This window comes from Ammospiza caudacuta, chromosome 2 (assembly GCF_027887145.1).
Source record: "Ammospiza caudacuta isolate bAmmCau1 chromosome 2, bAmmCau1.pri, whole genome shotgun sequence".
In the NCBI taxonomy this organism is placed as follows: Eukaryota; Metazoa; Chordata; class Aves; order Passeriformes; family Passerellidae; genus Ammospiza; species Ammospiza caudacuta.
Genome location: NC_080594.1, coordinates 59,794,851 through 59,815,570, shown reverse-complemented (window position 1 = coordinate 59,815,570; position 20,720 = coordinate 59,794,851).

Here is a 20,720-nt window from a genome sequence, read left to right as displayed (position 1 = left end):
TGCTGCAGGGACCCTGTGAAAGTAATGTTTTAAGATAAAATTTCTTTGCAGTAAGACTAGAGATAAGACAGAATGACCCTCGCAAATCGGTTAGAGGCTTTCCACATCTGGGTAAGAACTTCATGCAGATGCTAATTATTTCTGTGCTACAGTAGACAGGCTCCCCAGACCTGGACCAATTTCAGCTCCAACCAAATCACATATTCTCAGCCTAGAGAGTGTCTCTGGGAAAGGAAGAAAGCCTTACACCAATAGCAACATAATATCCCTCCTTATACACATATCAAACACAGCTATGAAAAGTTGTTTCCTTGTTACAGGCATTACAGAAATGCAGTGTATGCATTACTATTGTAACAGCTCTTGGCTGTAGTTTTTCTCTCAGTGCAAAAATCTGACTGCTGAAGGGAAAATAATCATTTTTAGATTAAAATAGATTATAGAACAGTTATGTTATCAAATAATCTCTATGAAGATTCCTAGCATTTGTCTTTCCTACAGAAAATTGAAAGGATCACAGCAGCAAGTGAATGTAGTTTGTCTGGTTTAGGCTTAATTGTGTGTTAACTTGTCCTCAGCTATGTATTTTGGATCACATGGAGTAGTCAAATGCAGGACAGTACAGAAAAAATGTTGTCTGGGGAGCTGGGAGTCTGCAGCAATGCAGGATTTCAAAAACAAGTTAAGCAAACACCAGCCAAAAAGGACAGGGATGTATTTGATCCTGCCCTGAGCACAGAAAGGACCCAGATACCTTCCTCAGGTCCCCTTCCGGGCTAATTTGTGTGATGACATAAAATAGCAACAAACTAACAAAGTGGAAGCCTCTGCTTCCATTTCACATAGCACTTGTCAAGAGTGTCTCTTGTCTGCAAAGCCAGCTTGCCAAGCCTGCTGCCTGCCTGGATGGCATGCTGGAAGCAAAAGGACAAGTTGCTTCAATGGGACGGCGCAGACAGAAGCACTGCTGTGAACAAAAACTTCCCCATGATTGCAACATCCAAATGTTCATCCTCAGCCACATATTTGAGACTGTGACAATAGGGGAAAAACAGCCACAAAGGAGAAAAAGGAGGAAGGGAGGGAGGGAGGGAGGAAGGTGGCAAGGAAGGCAGAGGAAGCAGGAACCTGGAGCACACTCCACATTTAGCAGAAGCAGGAAGGCTCCACTCCAACAGCTACTACTTCTCAGAGTAAAATGGCAGCTCATTGAATGTAGAAACTGCAACAGCCATCACTGATGGCAAAGAGCAACAATTGGAGATGACTGTGTGACTGTGAGCCAAAATAAAAGAAGAGATACTCTTAAAGCAAGTGTATGTGCAGTTGTAAGAGAAATGTGTGCAGTGCTATATAGACCTCTTAATGCTATATTTTTTAAATCATCATATTGCAAGCCTTCCCAAACAAAAACCCACTGAGATCTTTTATAAAATTCAGTGCTATTACATTTCCAATACACTTGTATAGAGCCCCTTTCTACTGACACAAGCCTGTGAAGTAACATATGCATCCAGGTCTGTTTTCTGCTCCTCCTCCCTTGTCAGCCCCATTTTATTATTATTCCCTGATATAACAGTGCCAGTGTTATTTCTGCACCCTAAAGAACAAGTTTCCATCCCCTAGCAGTCACTCCTCCATCAGCTGAGCTGTAATCGTGGACCCTACATAAGCACTTGGGCTGCCTCCTGCAAAGTAAAACCCAAGTATTTAAGTGAGGCCATTTCATCTGGCAATTGAGGCAGGCTGAGCACATACATGGTTAATTAGTATGGTTCAGCCAGCAGGCAATAACTCATTAAGCTACAGTAACTCAACTATGTTTGATCATGTGCTTTATGCCCCAAGGCACTTCATAAGTAAAGCAGTAAAGTCAACTTATCTACCATCTCAATTTCTCTCTCCCTCTCTGTTTTTTTCTAACCACAGAAAACCGTGGCTAAACCACAGAGGATAATTTCTGGACACAGAACAGCTCACCATCTTCCTCCTTTTGGCAGACTGACTGCTCTTGAAGACTGGTGTTTTGTCTCCTTTCAGCTTTGCTTACCCTAGGCTAATTTCAAAGCCTTTCACTCTCCCCTCTGGAGCCTTGCTCTCCTCGGGACTTGCAGTCACACCTTTCCCAAGGTGCAATGCCAGAAACCAGTCCCAATGATCCAGCTGAAGGGCTTATCCCCCACACCCAACGTGCAACATCCCCATCTGTCCAACCCAGCCCAATGTTCCTTCCTTCCACAGCTGAGTCAGAGCTCCATCAGAGCCTCCTTTGCAGCAGCGCAGCTTTATCTGCCTTCTCGCTCCCACTGTGTGCCTGTGGAGCTGATTATTTCAGCATAGGTGCAGATTTGTGCTTGTCTTCACTAAATTGCATCCTGTTTCTTTCCAGACCATTCCTCTGCTAATTACTGAGATCTCCTGAGCACTAATCCCCTCCTCCCTGGTGTCTCTCTCTCTTAGCTGAAACTCTAACAAAAGGGCTCTCTACCCTTTCATCCAAATTATTAATGAAAATACTGAATAGGCCTGAACCCAGGCCTAGGGATATCCCATGGGAGCCAGCTCAATAAATCTTTCCCATTTGACAGTGTTCACCTGGTAACTGCTCTCTGAGTACTCTCAGCCATTTCATCTGAACCTTTTCTCTTTGATTTTTGTGTAAGAATGCTGCATTTCTAAAAGCAAGTTATTGTAGCTACAGCTTCTCCCTATTATGTGGGATGTAAGAATTTTTTTTTAAAATGGTTAATGTTAAGAAAACATGCAGAAGGGAAACTAACATCCATGTGTCAGAGCTGATTCAGCTGGCTGCTGTCTGTGGAGGATTAGGATGTGACCAAATGTCCCAGCTTGCCAGTTGCAAACCCATTCCAGCATTCACCAAAAGCATCTGCTGGTGATCTCCTCTGCACTAAATAGGATGAGGGACTAAATGGATTTGGGAACAATTTAGCGTAACAGTTGCTAAAGTGTGGGCATCCTAATTTCCATGAGATTTAGATCAGGCCTGTATCAGGACAAATTCACTTTCCAGAATCAAGTATAAGAGATTCTACTAGTGATCTCCATTGCCACACAGGTAAAAATTGCTGAGCTTCAAACCCCACATCAGAGTGGAATGTTTGTTTTATACAAGGTGGAAGGAAATCACCTAATTCATTCCCTTGTGCTCTACTAATTTTGTGATTTGCATAATGAAATATAGGAAGATATGGTAACAAGTCCACATATACAAAGAACTCCTTGGTTTTGCTTTTCACATCCTACTGGAGAACAGATGCATGCAAGAAGGCAAAATAAAACCCTAAACACCTATAACACTGCATGGCACAGTAATAAAATATTGCTCACTAAAGCAAGAGCCTTTGAACTGCTCATTAGAGAAGCCCTTCCCTCTGCACTAGTTTTTAGAGGCAGCCTAGGGAGATTATGTGCTTAAGTTAGTAATTTAAATTTAGATACCCAGAACAAACATTGCAGACTGCCCTCCTCCCTTCCCAGAGCAAACTCTTCACTATGACACAAGAATCTTTCTCTTTTTAAAAAAGAACTGGTACCACAACAAAAGAGTTGAAGAGAAAAGAAGTATTTCACTCACTCTTCAATGTGGATGTTGTTTGTTTGTTCTTCTCATGTCAATGGTGCCTAATAACTGGACAGGAACTGATGCTAATTAAGCAAGGGCATTTCTGATCACTGGCTGAGCATTCATTTGTGCTAACAATAAACCGAACTGTAAAATCAAGTCAAAATATTTTTTCTGTCATTCCCAGTGGAAGTCAAAGCTAACACACACTTGCACTTCCGCTTGCTCTGCAGGCGCCTTGGCGCCCCTTTCACTGACATTGAGTCCTGCCAGAAAAGACCATCAGGTCTTTCAGGTTCCCACTGGCAGGAAAAGTGCCCCTCTCATTGCACCAACATTTGGAAAACACAGAATGTGCTGAGTCTCAATGTCCTTCAAGCCTCCATAAATCACTCATAGAAAAGAGCGGAGATCAGTTGTGCAGCACTTTGTATGCTCAAAAATCAGAGCTGAAGTAGGACCTCCAGAGTCGCTATAGAGGGATTTCATCACGAGGGAGAGAGGCCGAGCAAACAGCAAGGATGCCTTGTCACAACAACATCCTGTCCTTGCAAAAAGGAGAAAGGCTTTTGAGGGAATGACAGAGCCTTGGATCTCAGCTCCCTGAGGCAAGTTCAGGCAAGTTCAGACTCATTACTTTCGTGCAATGGATGGTTTGGGTTTATTATTAGATTGAATGCAAAAGAGCCTTGCCAAGTCTGAAAGTTCATGATGTTTCAAGCAAAGAAAGGAAATGTCTTTACCTTGTAGAGAGGCTAGTTTCTCCATTATGGAGCAGGCCAGGAGTTACTTAGCTCTCATTCCAAAAGATGAATGGAAGATGACTGAAGAATAGTCTGCTGGAACCCAGAGGCCGTTCTGCCCTTCAAAGGCTGTGAGTGAGGGCACCGCACCGTTCTGACTCCAACCGAAATTCCCACTTCCCAGTTTTGCATTTTCTGCTGCAAATGAGATAAACATTGATATAGCACAGAGCAAACAGAGTCTGCTGTGAGGCTCATCAAGGGATTCCTGGCTACTCAAACAGGAAGATAGTGTGGGAATTAAATGTATAACTTCAAGACTTGCCCCCTTGCTCACAGTTCTTTCTCGCCCCCCTCAAAATCCATCTTCATGACAACTGGGCAATTTTTTCTGTCTGAAGGCTGAGGCTGTCCCAGAGCCTCGCTGCTCTCAGGCTGGAGACATCCTGTCATTTCCAGTCGTAGCTAACAGCAGACACTTCAGACACATTTTCTTTCATGTAGACCATCTACCCAGCTAAATTAATTTGTATCCCTCCTTTGGGGTTACCTGCATTATTTCAATAGACAGCAACCACAACTATCCACAGCCCCAGTTTTGCTAAGGAAAACAGACCAAATATTTTATTTGCCTTTCATCAATTAGGTAATTTTTCTCCCATTAGCCCAGTTTTATATCCTTATCTGCACTTCATTTCAGTAAAATATCTCTCTCAGGAAAGTGAGTTGTGTAAATCAAGGCTTGCCAGCATCTTTATTAGGGCTGATTTTGTCCTTCTTCCATGCTGGCTTTTGTACCTACTAGGTCTGCTTTGCATTTCCACAGCCACCTTGTGTTTGCTCTCCACAGGCAAGTCCAGTGCTCAGGTCTGTCCAGGCCAGGTGCCTTTCAATGGACAAATTTCCCAGAGCATAGCACAAAATATCCTTTGTGCATCACTTTGCAGCTCTGTGCCTCCCTGTCCCATCCTGCACATACTAACCTGCTCCGCAAACTCAGACAGTTCTTCACCGAAACTGCCCTGATCCTGCTCTGTCATGACAGTGCAAAATAAAGAAGGGAGCTCACCAGGGAGCTCCCTCTTTTTTGTGCCAAAGGCAGTCCTGTAGGTATTGCAGAAAAGCAAATCCAGGACCGATGTGTAAGGAATGCCACTGGCAGGTTCCCTCCACCTTGATGCTCCCCTGAAACACAAAAGCTGTTTCTCGCTGTGAGCCATACCTTTACCTGTCTCATCATTCTTACACTAATGCCTGTCTTCTTTAGCTTCCCTGATAATTGCCCAGGTACCTACAAATCAAAGTAATCTCTTGAAATTCAGCTGTATTGGATCTATTTAATCTCTCTTATGTAGAAAATGAATTGTCATTACCAATTATCTACCCATCTATTGTTTGTCATTCAGATTAGTCTGGCTTGAGCTACCTCTGCTAAGCCTAGTCTGAATTTCATGGGTGGAGGGGTTTTTTTCACCCTGAACACCCTCTTAATTTTTATTTGCCTTTCAAATTTTGTTCTGGGCCTTTCCAAACATCCAGGCCACAGTGGCCAACTGGCTAGGAATAATTTCCATTTTCTAAATCTGGGTTAGCACCTCTGATTGAATAGGCTTAAAGAAAAAGCAGTCAATTTTTGATTAAAGATTTCATGTAAACTAGTGAATGAGGTTTTAGGGGTTCTGGCAGGGAGATGATCTTGTCTCTCTGGTAAGGTGCACTGACGGGCTTTGTTTTTACCTGTGGTGTCACCCCTTGAATTTTTAGGCCCTAATTCCTAAGAGCTTCCCTGGTTTTACCCCAAGTATTTAACATCTGGTTATAGAAAACTGAATGATCGGGTGTTCTTAACTTGATGCACTATGTGCACATCTCCTGCCTCTTTCATCATTGCCTCATTGCTCACCTCTTGTCTGCTTTCTGTTCATACCACAGAAAGAACTTAGCTTCTTGCTGTGCTTGCAGGGTCTAACTCAGCTTGATTCACAGCAATTTCCTTTTTAAAATCAACCCATGGAGATGCCTTTGCTTTTCCCAACTTGTTTTTGGTCCTCCTTCTTCACCAGTGTCTCTCTGTTGCTTGTCCAGGTAGGTCTGAAGTCTTCCCTTGCAAAGTCCATTCAGTTGAAAAGGGGAATGTGTGACACAGAGTTTTTGGCATGTCTTGTTTTACAAAAGCAGTGACAATGCCAGCCCCAGCCCAGGGGTGGAGGAGGGTCTGAGAGGCTGAGCACACGGCCTCTCCCCAGATGGGGAGGTGCCACCTCCTCCTGCACAGCTCTGTGACGCCTGTGCTAGCACAGGGACAGCCTGCACCCTGTGCTCCCCCAGATTTCTGGCTTTTCTGGTTCTCCAGCATCTCTGGCTCATCTTAACCACAGAGCAGCCATTAAAGCTAAGTGTGGGACGTATTTCCCTGCTTGACACTTCCAGGTTTACTTGCTCAACAAGGGGCATCCTTCACTGGGATAGCTCTTCATTCCCACAGCTCCCAGACTTGCCTGAAGAAAAGGGGAGCAGGTGTGTGTGTCCATAGCACAGGGAAGTGAAAGTTGTTTTTCCTTGTTGTTTTGACAGCATTTACAGTGGCAGCATAACTCCAAGAGAGCTGGAGGCTCGGAACAAGGGTCAGCTAGAGAAGACTGAAGTCAAATCCTCTTGTTGCAAATTGGGATGGTCAGAACAGCCAAGAGAGTCAGACGCAAGGCTGTGCTGTACGTTTTGGGGAGATTTTTCTCATCTTCTCTATACAGGAAGTTCAGACCTAAAATGCCTACTGAATGAACTAGGCCTGACTCAAACAATGCAAGGTTTTGCATAGAAGGATGGCAATGGCACAAGCTTTTCTATCTATCTCAGCAGCAGTTACCCCTCCCTTTTCTCAGTGGCCACTCCTGCAAATTGCAAAGGCTTTTTTTTTTTATTTGTCTGAGGACCCCTTTCCACCTGCCACCTGGATCTGGGGAGTGTTCCTGCTTGGAGCATCCTTCCCTGTGGTGCTGTATCTGCAGCACTCTCCCACAATAGTGTCCTGTTCTGGGGGGGCTGAGCACATTTGGGTCTCTGCTGGTGTCTCCTTTCCAGCATGCTAACTCTGAATAACAATGTGGCAACAGCACTGATGTTGCATGCCAGACCAAATGAATGGCAAAGAAATATTTTCATTATTTTGAAATGCCAGATTGATTTCACATCCAGCTGGCACTACTTATATATCCTCCTTTCTCCCCCACCACTTTTTTTTTTTTTTTTTAAATACTGCCCTGATTTCCCAGGCAGTGATTGTTTCTGCAGCCCCTTCTCAGGCCAGAGCTTTTGAGAGAAAGAAGAAAACAAACATGCCTAGGGTTTTTTCCTACACTGACATCATTAGCTGCCCATCACTTTCACAATGAATGTGCTAGTGCTCTCATAAGGCATATGCTGTCACCGGGGTTTTCTTCCCACCCCTGCTCTTTAAACAGAGCAGAAGTTCCCTTTTTTCTGTAATGAAAGCTGAAAAAAGCCAGCCAGGACCGGCATCAGCACAGGCACCAGATCCACTCCCACTCGATAAGAAGTGAGCAAACAGGCTCAGATAAGCTCAAACCCTCAGAAATCAGACCCTGTCTGTCTTTATTTGGTGCATCCGTCTGTCCCATATCCACACCAGGGTTGATTTTGGGTTTATTAGGTGGTTATCTTGGCCCCAGCTCCTTCCTGTGACATGCACTGGGTGCCCTGCCAGCCTCCTGCCCGTGTGCCCCCTGGGAACGGGAGAGGCTGAAGGCAATGGAGAAGGGCTGGGAAGGGAAACAGATTGCCAGACACCAGGCTGGGCCCTCAGACCCTCACCTTCCCCCACTGCCACCATACTGCCAACTCTGGGCTTCAGGAGAGTCTATCTCATCTTGCCTTGAAGACATCTCCTGTTGGAATCGTAATTATCTCACTAGGCAGAGTGCTCTGTTGTCTGATGTCCTTCTGATATGTTGCCATCTTATCACAGGTGTTCCATACTGTTGTGTCCTTATTGCAAAAGCTTCATACCTTCTTGGTGTTTCTCATAGGTATCCCCTCAGAGCACTAACTCATCCTTCTTCACAAAGCAGCCAACTGACTCCAGTTCCCTTCTCACCCAGCCACCCCACTCTTTTATAGCACTCTTCTTCTCACTGGTCACAGCTGTGGCCTGGTAAAGTCAGGCCTGTTCCTAACCCTTGGTGATTGGCCCAGCTGCAACTCCTTAGGGGTGAGATTACTTTCTATACTATCTTTATTTTCTTATCTATCTTCTACCCCCTACACTGGTGGGCATTTTTTCCATGCCATGTGAAGTCAGGTGGGCTTCAGGTATTTATTCCTCTTTCTCTGTTTGTGGTATCCAGCATTAGAAGTCACTTTTTTCTTCCACTCAAGTTGCCCACCCAGTAGCTGTTGTGATCCACCCCAGTGTATCAATGTGGGGGGAACACTGAATTTGTAACTGCTGTTTTCCAGGCTTTTGCAGCTGCACGCCTTTTATTCAAAGAAGAAACTTCCAAGTTTCGAAACTGTAGAAAGGACTACGTATGAAAACGGAGGCAAGACTTTCAAATCTGTAAAGGCAGGAGGTTTTGGATATGTGGACAACAGCCTTCAAAATAAAGTGCACTTACATACTTTCAGAAACTATTCAACAGCCATCTCAAAGTTACACAAGCTGAAATGTCTGAAAAAAATTACTGGAGGAAAACAGAGTAAGAAAGAGAACATGAAATATCTCTTCTTTCCCAAATAATTCCTGAGGTTTCAAGATAATGCTATTAGAGACCTCAAAAGTAAGAAGAAATGCCCTAAAATTAATAGGAAATTTTATAACTTACCAATGAAGAGATTTCAAAGCCAAAGTAATCTGATTAAATTATCTGAATCCAGCTGGCATCCTCCCATATCACTCCACATCAGCTACAATTTCTTAATAGTACAAGCTATGAGGAACAAAAATAATGCACCACAATGGCACACAGTTCTCTGAAATACAATTAAACTTTCATTAGTCAAATTATCCCATAAGAATAATAACTTTTGGATGAGCACAGTCATATTCTTTAATGCTTTTTGTAAGTCTGATCTAAAATTCCTTACACAGTAAAAAAAAAAATATTATAGAGAGAGCAAGAAAACCCCCAAATACAGTGGTTATGAAAATCAGACTTTTCTTGAGGATATGAGAAGAGGAAGGGAAATTACCTATAAAGAGTATTTAGAAATTCAGCACCTTGGCTTCAGATTGGGTGGGTTAAGCAATCATAGAAGCAAAAAAGTGGCTCACTTGCCTTTCTTTTCTTCTCTCCTTTTCCTTTTTTTAAATTTTTAAAAATTTTATTTTGATAAAACCCTGCTCTGTTTAAAGGGAATGAGCACAACTACATGCTGGTGTACTGGAACCTCTGACACAAGAACAGAACTGTTTCCACAGTTGAGGCCTGATCTCTCCACGTGCCCCTGATCCTGACGAGAAGGGGTTTGCTGAGGATGTTGCCTGGCTTGTCAGATGCTGGCATCTGGCACAGCAGAAACCAGATCTTCCTCTGAAATCCCCAGCCACAGGATTCCCACTGCAGGATGCAGCTCCCCTTGTGCTCCTGTGGGAAGGGCAGAGCTCAGTGCCTCCTGCCACAGGACAGGAGCCGGGTGGGAGTTCAGCTCCAGCCAGCCTGCTCCTCTTTCATGGCTTTAATAAATCCCAATAAACTAGATTTGCCCTGGAACTTGGAAATTTTACTTATTTCTGGATGCTTTACATTGTTTCAGCAGCAGCTGAAGGCACCTGTCATGGATGGATTGCACAGACTCTTTCATGGTACTGATGCAGTGATCCTCCGAGAAAAAAATATAGGAACAAACACACCATGCCACTGAACAAAATTAACAAAAAAATAAGGGTGTCTAGGCTTGGTGTGGGAAAACATCAGGAATGAAATGCAGAACCACACTGGGTGTTTGTGAGTGCTGTAGAAGAAGCAACATGCTCATGGTGTGGAGAGATAGAATGTAAGGAAACAAAGGTAGTGCAGAAGGTAATCTCACATCTGAGGAGCTGCAGCTGCACTAATCCCCGAAGATTAGAGGCAGGCCTGCCCTTAACAGGCCACAGCTGTGTCCAATAAGGATGAGTGCCACAAAAGAGTGGATTAGGTGGTTGGGAAGAGAGTTGGAGCTTGTTGGCTGTGCTGTGAAGAAGAAGGAATCAGTGCTGTGAGGAGTTGGCCATGAGAAATCACAGAGAAGGTATGGAACTTTGGCAATAAGATGACAACTTATAGGAGCTGGGGAACAATTTACTCATCCAGGGTATATCCTGCCACATTTAAGGACTTGAAACACATTCTTAGCTCAGCAACAAGGGAAATAGTGGAGGTAGTACTTATGGGAGGACTGTTTTTTCCCAGTCTAAGCTGTTGGGGTGGAATTGGGGTGCCCCTCAGTGCATCCAACTGTGCTGGAGGCAGCTGTGAGATTCTTCCTTGCCTACACACCTGAAAAGACCCATGGATCCTCCATTTGCAACATTTATTCAGACATGAAGGGGTTTTTTTCTCAAGGCTCATGTCTGCTCTCCTTTTTTGTGAACAGCTGCAGTCCCTTAGGAGTACCTGACAGCTGTGTGCAAGGTAGGCAAGGAAAGGTCTGAGCCTGACACCAGAATCCATCAGACTTCACAGAACCTGTCAGTTGCTCTCTAACCCCCAGAGAACCCAACATGCCCCTGTTTGCCTTCCAAGAAGCCTGGAATCCCACTCCTCTTGCATGTGACTCCAAGGAGCCCCACTGTAAGCAAGTCAGGGTTTAGTTTTGCCTAAGCAGGAGGAGGTGAGTCCAGCTTTGCCACAGCTACCAGGGCTGCTCTAGCATTTTCTGTTGAATGTTTCCATTGCATTGCACAGAAAATTCAAAATATCCAAGACCTACAATGTTGGTTTTTCCTCCTGACAGAGGCAGGGTACCACGGACTTCAGGACTCCAGCATTAACTCTGGTAGCTAACTGCTCAATGTCACTTCCATAAACCCTCCTGGAACAAATCACACACAATTTTGTAAGTACTTGGGAGAAAAAAAAGAGATTATTAGCAGCTAGCATGCATCAAACTGCATCAAGTTCTGTCAGACCAATCTAAATGTTTTTTTCATTACAAGCTAGTGGGAGAAAGAGTAAATGTCATATATCTTAGCTTTTCACATTTGGGAAAGTATTGTGTAGATTAAATTACTTGGGGTGGTTGTAAAAGTATCTGGGAAATCACAGCTGGAGAGGAGTTCTCAGTGCCATAGCCTCATCTCCTATGCTGAAGGATGCTCAGGCAGTGGTTTGTTCCAAGTCTGATGGCACTTCACATTTTCAGTAACAATCTGGGAACAGAAAATAAGGGATTTTTGCTAGTGACACGTGAAGCTAGAAGAGGTTGCATTTAGGTTAATGCATAGACTAAGAATTTTTATAAAGTAACAATTTAAGAAATATCCTGGCTCACACTTGACTGGTCAAATACAAAATTCTGCATTGCACAGCACAAACGCACCAGGGAATTATCAGGTCAGGAGGAGTTTTGTGGAAGTGGGCTACAGGCTGAACACAGCTCAAGAATATCGTGTTGCAGTAAAAAGGACAAGTCTTGTACTGGATGTATGAACAGGTGTCCCAGTGTGGAAACTCAAGGTAACTCTGCCCTGCTCCACCTGATGGTCCTCTCCCAAAGCCATCAGTGGAACTGAACTGCACAGTGTGGGCAAGACCACTGCAAAGACAAGCTGTAGGATGGATGAATAAAAGGGCAGTCAAAGAAGGGTAGTCAGGTCTAGTAGGAAATTATTTAATGGTAAAATTGAGAAATTAGGCCAAAGGGAATGGAAGGATTTTGAAAGTGAATATAAGGAAACACTGGAGAAGACCAAGAAAGCTGTGGTTTCTCCATCACTGAAGGTCCCTACCAATGACAGGGGGGTAGCCACCTGCCAGGAATGATGTTGCCCTTGTGCAGAAGATGGACCAGAGACCTTTCCCCTGCAGAGCAGGTGCATGTCCTGGGAAAGGCAGCATTTCAGAGAGGTCACTGCATGAAGCCACAGTGTGGGTTCAAGGGAACGCACTTAGAAATGTGGTAGAAGCTCTCCATCCCTGCCTTCAGATGTGCTGCAGATGGAGCCTGCTGCAGCTGCATGTTCCATAGATGGACCACCTCCAGAAGATAGCTGCTGATGGAGAAGGGCTGTCAGCAGGACAAAGAAAAGCAGTGGGTAATCTCCAGGGAAGCAGAAAATTGGTTCACCCCCCCCAGAATGTAAAGTTGGGCAGGATTGTAATGTCCCATAGAGCAGTGCCGACAGTGACTCTGAAGTTCTTGCCTGCCAGCACAAAGGCTGGATGATTCAACTACAGACCAGAGGCACCACAAGAGTTTGGTGATGCCAAATCTGACAGTGCAGAGTGGGGCTGAGGATCCCCAGGCAGGGATAAAACAAGGGTTGATGTCTCTCAAACTCAGCTGCAGACCTGCTGGGCAATGGTTTTCACCATGACAAGGTTTTTGTTGTGCAGCTAATCACTGCATTTCACCACTTCTCAGCACAGATCCAGGGGCAATGTCTGCAGGCCAGTGAAGATGGGATTGGCTCTACATCTGGATTGAGGATGGTCACCTGCAGCCACCTCTGTGCTCAGACAACATGGCCTTGTCTCAGAGCCCATCCTCTTCCATCCCTCCTGTTAGGCAGATATGTTTTCTGGCTCAGACTTCAGACCAGCTACCCCTTGTCCCAAAACACTCTTTGAGTATCACTTGTCACACAAGGTGGAGTTGTCCAGGTAGAGCTCCTGCTCTTGCAGGGAGCTCTGGTGAGACTTCCTAAAAATGCATCATTGTGGTCTTTGCAATTCAAGCTGCAACAAGTGCAGAGGACGCAGGTGGACAGAAACATTTTTTAGCCTTCTTTAGTAAGCACATTATGAAAGATGCAGAGAAAGCCACATGCCTGCATCAAGACATTGTGGGTTTTTTGAAGGAAAAAACTGAGCTGGTTCCAGTTTGGAAGGTGAAAATCATGTGCTAGTTGACGAGTGCATGTGATTAATGATTTACCCCAGCTATTTAACCAAAACCTTTACACAGGTGATAACAGGAAGGAGTTAAAGGGAGCCATGCAAGCTACACTGGAGGTTAATGCTTTGCCTAGGTCAGAGGGGAAAATGATTTACAGATGTTTAAAGCTGGAATGCCGAGTTTGGAAGGAGTATCAAACCTTGCTAACTACCATCATTAATTTCTTCCATCTCTAATTTTAAATCAGTTTGTTTTAAAAGCCATCATCAGGTTTTCAATCTCCAAACCTTTTAGTTTCTCTGGAGAGACAAACAGGGAAGGAAACTCCAACTTGTCAGAGCCCATGAGGAAATGATGGGTTTAGTGTGATCATTTCCTTCTAGGAGGTGGGTAAGGAAAGGATTTCCAAGAACAGACTCAAGTCAGTGTGTGCTTTGTGTTCAGCAGTATTGCTGGGGAATTTACACACCTGTCACCCAATTGCCACTTCCTTTGTAAAACAGAAATGACAAGCTCAAGGCACTTAGTTTTATTGTGGGGTTGGTTTTTTTTCTTTATAGCAAAGTGCTCTACACTCTTTTGAAAGGAAACAGCAGATTTCCTCCATGCTTTGGGATTCAGCACAGGCTGCAGTTTTCAAGATGTAAGTAGAGTGAGCTTTCTTTGGTATCAGACAGTGCAATGTATTATTAAAATCTAATTTAAACTTCCTAGTCTCAGGTGCCAGATGGCCAAACTATGTTTGCAGCCCTGGAGGAAAACTAGGATGGGCCTCTCACATGCCTCTGCCATTGTCACATTTATCTAAATAGAAATTTCTAATGTTACTTTGGTTTTTAAATAGTTGGCATGTTGGTCATTTCAGCTTTAGCACATATAAATGCTTTATGTGTCTCCATCACAATGCACAAACATTCCTGAGATTGTAGACATCCTGCTTACTTCTTGCAAAACTGATGTTGTCCTTAGCCAAATGGAGGCACCATTAGTGTTTGTAATTAATATTAATTTGTATATTGCACTGGACCTTAATATTTGTATCTTGTTCCACTGCAAATCCATGAGAAAACAGAGGCTCAACATACACAAAGAGGAAACAGCCACTCAACATACACGTTTCCGAGGTCTGAGCAGCTTGAGACCAAACATGAGGGTGGGGACTGCTTGTTAAACAATAAAAAGAGAGAGAAGTGAAGGAGAGAAATTTCTTACACCTCCAGGGTTCAAAAGGTTTCCCCCAGGAAAGTTTTCTTATTTTTTCATCTGAATGTATTTCTCACTGGTGTTTTCCATGCTCCATTATATTTCTCATTGCCTTGTAATTGAAGTTCTTCAAAGATGAGACAAGTTTTGAGCTGTCAGGGAAGCAAGGAGTAGATAATTTTATAAGATGTGGCTTGGATGGAATTTAGCCCAATGACATCCAGGCTACCAAGGATTACAGCCCCTTCCCCCCCCAAAAAAAGGCATCCAGATCACAATGGAGCCGGGCACCCTCTCTGGAGAACTGTCCTGTGATTGTCCCTGGGACAAATGGGCTGGGGCAGATGCAGCTGCGAGGTGATTTCAGGGAAGGTGGGCATGGCCTCACAGTGCTGTGGCTGGAGCTCCTTCTCTGTGCCCAGCTGTGCTCCTGCCTCCTTTGGGGAGGGATGCTCTGCTGCTTTGGGCCCATAAAGAGCTCACAGGCTCTCCACCACTGAAGGCTCCATTGCCTCTGAGTACTGTCTGCATCTTCCCCAGAGAAAGGAACAAAAAATTCTGCCCTGTGGGGATGTTTCATGAAGTCTCCTGCAGGTTTTCTCCATCTATTTCTCTCGGGAAAAAAAAAAACCCCACAACTCAGACTGGATTTCTCATTTGTAGTCAGGGAAAGGCAATCCCCCATGGGAGGGAGAAATGAGGAGAGCTGCAATCTTACACGGGGATCATCGTGTGAGGGTTGGGAAGCCCTCAAACTCTTTGGAGGCACAATCTGCCCCTCTCACAGCTAGCTCAGTGTGCTCAGCAGCACACTAATACCACATGGAGGGATTAACTATGAGCAAGCAGGCAACAATAATGGGCTCATTGAAATTCAGGGAGAGCTCTGTTTAAGCACGCTGAAATACCCCTTCTCCATTTTGAGCTTCTCTCCCCACTGCAGGAGTAGGTGCCCTGCCTGCATGGCACAAACCAGTGCCCCGTTATGTGCCACTTGTCACCTGCATCACGCCTGCACAGCACTCTGCCACACAAGAGGAGTCATGGAGTGATGTGGGACAATGGCGGGGGAGTTCCCAAGCCATCACGAAGCTGGGGCAGGAAAAGGAGAACGAGAGAAAGTGTGAAACTGGCAGCAGGTGGCAAACCGGGATGCAATTCCCAGCAGAGACAAGTCTGACGGACACAGTGTGGAGAGGGGATTTATCCCCTCCTCCTCCTCCCTGCAGGCCCCAGAATAAGTTAAACAAGGCATCAAATGTTTCTATTTTAAGAATAACCAGGAAGGCTGGCAACTACAAAAGGAAAAGGAGGGGAGGGCAGAAGTTGTCTAGTAAAATTAGCAACACGTTTTCCTGCCTGCCTTCCAGAAAGCGTGCCCCCTTCCAGCAAGCCAGGGTCTGCACAGCATAAATTATTGCTGTCTAAATTTGAGCCTGTGCTGTTGCTTCTGCCAAGTGTTTACTCCTTAATGCTATGTTTTTTCAGCCGCAGATGACACTGGGTGACATGTGTCATCACAGTACGTGCCCCTGGAAAACAGGCACTGTGAAATTGCTCTGACATTCTCCAAGAAGGGCTGCTCACGTGTGCAGAGACAGGAGTCAGAAGGTCTTGGTGAAGAGACGAGTCTGTCCCAGTGGGGAAAACCAGACAATGGGCTGGGGAAGATCCCTGCTGCACGTGGCACTGAGTTTGTGGGTCACCACTGAACTCTGCTTGTAAGAAGATAAGAATTCTGGGCTCCTTCTGCTCCAGATAGCTCTGCACTGCTGCTTCCCCTGTGAATGAGACCTGTGCTCCTCATGGCAGCGAGCAAAGCCACAGCTTCATCATCTGTCACAGGCTCCATAATAACCAGAAGCTGCATCAGGCATGGCACAGTGAGTGTGCACCCCTAGCAGTGGCTGCAAGGATGAAAGAGGCGCTGGATAAACATTTCACAACTATTTTCTTTCTCTCAATACCATGTTACCATGAATTCTTTCTGGCCACATGTCACCCACCAGCAGCAAGTCCAGAGCTCTTTGAACGGATTGGATAATCCCTTTTTGGTCATATTCAGACTGCTGAAAGCCCAGGTCTGTGCAGTGTGATTGACAAACCAAACCACTCCAATAGTCAGTTTTTGTTGTGGCAGGCAATAGAATTTTATGGCTACGGATGCAGTGGCTGTATTCTGCCATTGAAACAAAGAGCTCTGAGCTTGGCCCACTCACATGGTTCCTAATCAGCTTTGGCCTTCACTTACAGGTTTCTGTTCAACCTAAAGCACACAGATTAAAATAAACCACACATTTAAAGAGAAGGCTTTATAACCCCAATTAGGGAAAAATGTTTTATGTTGGTATCTTTAGCCCTGGCATGTCAAGGTTAGAAATGTTCTTGTTTCATTACTCTGACAACATATGGCCAAAGTCAACAAGAGGCTGATGTGAGAGTTTGATATATGGCAGCCCAGAATGATCTCATCTTTGGCAGGTCATGGGATCAGAGCATGAAACAGTCAGATATGATCCACATTAGGTACTATGTCTGTGTGAAAATGTACGGGTCTGTCACTGTGATCATGGATAGAAAGCCAAAGCGTGATGAAGGTCAGGCTGTTTGGGCAGCCAAACCTGTGACACCCCACCCTGTGCAGTGCCACTGGTAGGGGAAAGCCACTTGTCCCCAGATGCCTCTCACTGCCATCAGCATTGCTGTGCTTTGCAGCTCAGGTTCACCCAGCACACCTGTCTGCTCTGAGAGCACACAGCAAATGGAGCAGGACATCTGTGCCAGGGAGCTGGCTTCTGCCATCTTCTGCTATTTTTACATGGTGGCTGTGAAAGCTTCCAAAACGAGACACATTGCCACAATTAAACCGAGCGCGTTTTAATAGCAAACTCCATTGCAAATTGCAGAGTGAAGCCACTTCATATTTCCATGAGGCTTGCTAGAAAAATAGCTCCTATTAATGAGGCACATTGTAGACTTGTTTATATTCAGCTGACTCTGTTTAAGCACCAAATTATCTGTGTGTGATTATGAGGCCAAATTCACCCTGTAATTTTTCATTTATCATTATTTTCCTGCCTGGCCTATTCTGCTGAGCTGAGGAGTTACTCATGGAGCAAAATCTCCCTGTCCTCACTTCCAAGTTTCAGGGGACTTTACAGGTGTTGTGCAAAGTCACAACCTCCTGTAAATAGCCACCACTTGGTAGTATCATCTTCCAGGCTCAGAGTTAGCAGGCAGAGGGCTGGGTCACCCTTCTGGCTTGATTGGCTTCTCCCTGGACCCCGTAACCAGAAACTCATCTGGAGTCAGCTTGGATTGGTAAAATTAATTTCACAAGCATGAAGCAGCTCTGGGCAGAATGTGGGCTTTAACATTTGGAGGGAAGGGCCTGATTTGCTTTATGACTGGCCCCATGGCATACATGGTGCAGCACATTCCTGGTATGCCCAGGCCATCCAGGTCCCAGTGCTGTAAGTGAAACCCCTGTGCCATGAAAAGCAGCAGAGGCTACATTTCACCCCTAATCTGGCAGTGCTGTTCACAGCAACAAGTGGCATTCCCAGTGAGAGAGGCACAGGCAAATTTTTGTGTGCCCTTTGTACAGCCACATGGGAGGAGCTCTGGGCAGAAGCTTGTCCAGCCTTGAATATTTTGGGGCAATTCAGGCCTTGTGATGATGTTTCACTGCACTTTTTAGAATAGGTCATGGCCCAGCCACTCATTGCCATGGGCTCACTGGGATTTCTGTGCAAGCCATGATGGAGCAAGGATGAAGAGAGACAGAACAGCCTCGTATTGCAATTCCAAATTAGGACAATGTCTCCTGCCCTTATATAGTGCTTTCACTTGTGCCACACAGGCAGCACCAACCTCAAAGCATCAAGCTTCTCTTTTCCCTCCTCTAAGTTGCTGGAAGGCAGAGCCAGCAGCAAACCCATCCATGGGAACACCAGCATCCTGTGCTTACCACAGGGGCCAAGCACAGCAACAGGGACCCCTCATTTCCACAGTTACAATTGCACAGGCTAGATATTAACAGCCTCCCACAAGTGTACTGAAGAGGAAAAGATCACATAAAAGTGCCAACCACAGGCTGCATCTGTGTGATTCCACTTGTTGCTCAGATGCCTTTTATTTTTGGTGCCTGTCCTAGCAAGCAATCCCCCCCTATCCTATTTCTACCCCAACCCTTCAGGCACAAACTGCAAGGACAGAGTCAGGCCATGAGTACACAGAAGCCTGTACTTATAATCTGAGATGTGAGTGAGGCAGGCTACACTTTTCTGAAAACTAAAAGGTGTTCAGTGGTCCCTGGGGCAGTCAGGAATTGCCAGTCCAGTCCTGTGGGGCTGGGTCTGCAGGCTTGCACCTCACACAAGGGCTGGGTGGGGGGACACATGGTGGCTTCACTGCCACAGGGCACACCTCAGCCCCTCCTTGGGCAAGCCTGGGCCTCTCAGCAGGGCTCAGCAGGGGACAGGCAACACTGCCTGGTGCTAACTTCAGGTCAGATCTCGAGTCTTTGCTGTTTTATCTGTTTTGGTTATAGTGGAACCCTCCCCCCCCCCCCCCCCCCCCACTTTGTTATACTGGTAAAATCATGTCAGATAACATTCATCATTGTTACTTCCCCAGGACTAAAGCATGGGTACTTTTTGTTATTTAAGATTTCCCCGTTTCACAATTTGTATAGTTTATCCATTTCTCTGCAGCAGTAAAGTAAAACACAGGCAGACATCAGTAAGTCATACCAGGAGCAAATTTACTCAGGAGCATTTCTGCAGATAAAGCACATCCAAGTGCCTCCTTTGTTTTTAAGTAAATGTCCAGAGGCATTTTAATGTGTAGGAAAAAATCCACCTCTTAACCTCTTAGGTTCCACAGGTGCGGTCCATTTCTCTCTTGGAGCCATAACCCTTTCCAGTGGCAACTAGCTGGGATGTTACAAATAAAGGATTATACTTTCAGGTGAGGCAGAGCTTCTTATGAGCTTACTGCTTAGCTATTATAGATCCTGTTCTCATGCAGAAATTACACGCACATAAGGACGTGTGCATTATTTAAGATGGAGCAGCAAGACTGCAGATGGATGGGTCTTACGGCTGAGGAAATTCTAATCATTGTTCCTCCCAAGTAGCCATCCAGAGCTGAGGTGGGGGAAATGATGCATGGGGCATTAGATGGTCTCACAGACACACTTCTAAAACACACTATACAGCAGGGAAGCAGAAGTTATTATCAGGACATGTTTCTCATAGTCAAGTGGCCAATGCTGGATTTAGGTTGATGTTTTGACAGGTCTCAGTTGTTAACCCCACAGTCAGGTTATTCCATTTGCATATTTCTGGCGTGTTGCAAGATTTCAGGAAGAAAGTGCACTTACATTTTTAATGTGCATCCTGCTGACACACCACCTTTCCCTGGGGGAGAAGCAGTGCTTGAGGAGGGAAGACTAAGAAAGAAGATAAGTAATTTCACTCACTTGGATAACTCATTGATTTCATGTGCACAAGGTTAAAAAAAAAGACTTCATTGTTGTAATGTGTTTATTATTTCAGTGAGTAGCAAAATGTCATTCTAAAAATAATATCAATTTACCATGGGAAACCACATCATTTTTATCAGGATAATTGATAAATCAGACCTCTATCTAATGCTTCCCCTCACAGAAAATTACAGCCTTGGAGAAGAACATTTATTGCAGAGAAGGAGTGCATAATGAAGAGCTGACAGCCCAGGCTGGAGACTGAGATCCCTTTTCATGGACAAAACAATGCTTTACCAGTGCTAAACTGATTTGGACTGCATGAAAATCAAAGTAACAAGATCTACAGAGCTCAACCTGCCCTACAAGCCAAAGAGTTCCAAGAAGGTTGCCCTTTCACCACAATTATCATTGAAACATGTAATATATAACAAAACACAAACTTAGAGGGAGTCTCCAGTGATCTGTTGTTTTCCATCCTCTCTCCCCTGGATAAGAAGGATCTGTCACTCTGACGCCAGATGAAGCCATTCCTGGCTCTTGTTTTCTTGCATCACCTGGGCAGAAAGCCCCCTGTGGCTGGTCTGCAGCCGCTCCTGACAGCCTCAGCCATGGCTCCTGTGCTCCATTTCCTCTCTCCAAA